Genomic DNA, 3,366 nt, shown 5'->3' with positions numbered 1-3,366 from the left:
CGGGGCGATGGGGGGTCCGGGGCGCCGGGGTGGTGGTGGTCGGGGTCGGTGGGGGTCGGCGGCGGGGCCGGTGGGCACGGTGGCGGCGCGGGTGAGGTGAGGGAGAGAGGGAGAAGGGTGGGGCGTGGGGCCGTCCGTTTTTTAGTTAGGTTTAATTTCTTTGTCGTCTGCTAGCAGATGGCAAAGAGCGTAGCTAGTGCGGTGGGGTCGGGGGGAAACGACCGTTAGGTTGGGTATTCTCTTTGCCATATGCTCGCGGACGGCAAAGAAGCTTTGTCGTCTACTAGCAGGCGGCGAAGGAAGTGGTCGTTAGGTGGTTCTTGTTAGCGGGCCACCCTTCCTCTTTGTCATCTGCTAGCAGACGGCAAAGCTTCTATGTCATCTGCTAGCAGACGGCAAAGAACTGGCTGATGGCAAACATGGGTCGTCAGCTTTTTTTAAGCTGGTGGCAAAGACCTTCTTTGCCGTCAGCTAGCAGTCAACAAAGAGCTAGCTGACGGCAAAGATCCTGATTCCAGTAGTGATGAAATTGAAATCTCCAATGAGAAGCCAATTATGCCCCAAAGGAATTTGGAAGTTATATAGCCAGCTCACAAACAAGTTTCTTGCTTCACCCTGACAGGGCCCATAGACAGAAACCAAGGTCCAGTGCTCATTATTTTGCCTAGAAACAAATTCAATTACCACAACAAACTAATGAACTTCTAACAGTGTCCCCACAAAGACTGATGAATTCCAAACCACAAGGATACCCCAAAGGCACCCAAAGAGGGGGAGAAAGCAAAGCAGTCAAACCTCTTAGGGTAGAAGTTTCTAATTGTTTTCAGCTCAAAGGAGGTGCACTTAGTTTCCTGAAAACATGCAATAGCACACTGGCTCTCCTCCATTTTCTGTGTAACTGCCCTTTGTCTAGTCTCAGCATTCAATCCCCTGACATCCCAGTTTCTACAAGAATTACTCAGAATAAAAACTCAAGATAAGAGCAATGATCCACATGACACATAATGCCACATGCACATAAAACCCACAGTAGTCTGTTATACAATTATTACATAGAAGTTCCTCACAAAATAGAAGTAATAACCTAAACAAATAAGTAGCTAATTTAGGGGTTTTCCAAACCTACAGAAATGAAAACACACTAATCATTTGAAATAGTGCTGCCAACATGGAGTGGATCCACCATAAGTGCTTCCACTGGTAGGAGCTTGCCCTCAATGCACAGCTCATGCCCAACTTCCTAGAGATGATTGACTGGAGTTGCAGGAGGGATATCTGAATGTGCTGGGTCATCTGGCATCTCAATAGTGAAAGGCTTGGCCTTGGGCTTCTTCTCTTCGGCTGAGGAGCTAATTCATGGAAGATGGCCTTGAATCCATCTCTCTTGACTGAACCCCTAGTACACCTTTCGACAGAAGTTTCAACAATTGGGGTTGGTGCCAAAGTCTTGTGAGGCCTCCTGACTTTCTTGCCCACAATAGTGGGGGAAGACTCTCCTGAAGTTTGTTGCTGTAAATCCTCTAAGAAGAGATGTAGCGACCCGACCACAGACGGTCAAGTCTCTGTGCTTCAGTGTCATCCCTGGATCGGTAATGCTGACACACACACACAGTACACGAAGCTTTTATAATAGAGTAGCAATCACACACTTATTACATTGAATGTATCAAAAGAGAAATTATTACAATAATATGGCATAAGGCCATCTAAAATAAGATAACAGTGGAAGGCTTGGAAGATAAAGTGAGTCCATCAACTCCAACGGCATAGCTGAGTGCATGACAAACAACCTATGGCACCTTACTCATCGTCTAAAAAGTCTGCAACATGATACGTTGTAGCCCAAAACAGGTCAGCACATGGAATATGCTGGCATAGTAACACAGTAGAGCAATGAACAGAATAAATGCTATCACTACATGAAATTATGGCTAGTGGAGGCTCTATGGTTATAATGTTTTGCGAAGAGCCAATTTTTTCCTACAACAAAGGAATATATTTTATTTAACTATCATGGTGCTTGAAACATTGAGAAGGTTCCTCCAACTCAATCCCAATTAAAGTAATCATTAACATCCCAACAAATTAATTTAGAGTGATGAGATCAAATCAATAATTCAAGTACCAGATACTCAAGACGTCCATAACCGGGGACATGGCTAACCATGATTAGATTATACACTCTGCAAAGGTTTGTGCACTTTTCCCCACAATACTCGATCTCCTCTATTGGATTTCTCGCACTACATGGTGTTTGAGAAACGGATGACCGAGACACAGTCTTTCAGAAGCATTAACTCTAACCCTCGATAGACAGTGCCAACCTACATCCCCTACCACTGGAAGAGGTCATGCAACATACTCAACTATGATAGACCCCATAATAGCTTGTGGCTGCACACGGAAGTTTCTAGCATGAATAATCTTAGGATGGAAATATAAGCATAGCGTAGAAGTAACTCCCAAGGGTTTGATAATAAAATAGGTAATAGGTTCTACCTCATCAACTACTTCCCAGGCCCACATGTTAAGAGATCCTACTCATGCAATGTGTCAGGGTTGAAACTAATGCACAGAAACTGGGTAATTAAAGGGGTATGATCAATGTGTTACTTGCCTTGCTGACGATCCGCAAAACCTAGTGACTCATAGTAGCACGCTTCGCACTCCAAGAATTCTATCGCAAACAAACAATAGCATACATAAGAAATTAAGCAAATAAGCACGGGTAAAACTCAAATAAGAAGATCTAACCAGAAAGTTCAACTGAAGAACTCCGGTTTGCAAAAAGAATCAAATCAAACGGAGCAATGAAACTCAAACTAAGAAAGAAACAAGATCCGTTTACTAATCTGGACTAAAGTCAAATTTTACAGTACCAAAATCTTGTTCAAGATGGTTAACCAGAAAGAGGGCTTCGAGACGAATATCTAGGCGCGTGTTTCACCTGATTTGGATAAACGAGGGAAAAAATAAACTAAAACAAAGATTAGGGCACAAATCTTGATCGAAAATAATCATGGAAAAACCTGGAGAATAAAACAAGACGAACAGGCTAACGAACGAGCGTTTGCTGTTTGCAGCTAACCGACGAATAGAGTTCGTTAAAACGAACGAACGGACGAGCGTCCGCTAAATAACTAAAACGAGAAAAACCGAACCAAAATAAATTAAAAAATGCATCTAGGGTTTTTTTAAATGGGATTTTTACCTAAAATAAAAAACGGTGGCTCAGATCGGATCGGGACGGTGGCGGCTCCAGCGACTTGCGGCGCGGCTCTGGCGAGGCGAGGCAGCAGCGGCGGGCGGCGTGGGAGAGCGGCGGGCGGCGTGGGCGAGCGGCGAGCGGCGCGGCGTAGAGCGGGC

This window comes from Triticum dicoccoides, chromosome 6A (assembly GCF_002162155.2).
Source record: "Triticum dicoccoides isolate Atlit2015 ecotype Zavitan chromosome 6A, WEW_v2.0, whole genome shotgun sequence".
Lineage (NCBI taxonomy): Eukaryota > Viridiplantae > Streptophyta > Magnoliopsida > Poales > Poaceae > Triticum > Triticum dicoccoides.
The sequence above is the reverse complement of the archived record's forward strand: the minus strand, read 5'-3'. Positions refer to the sequence as shown.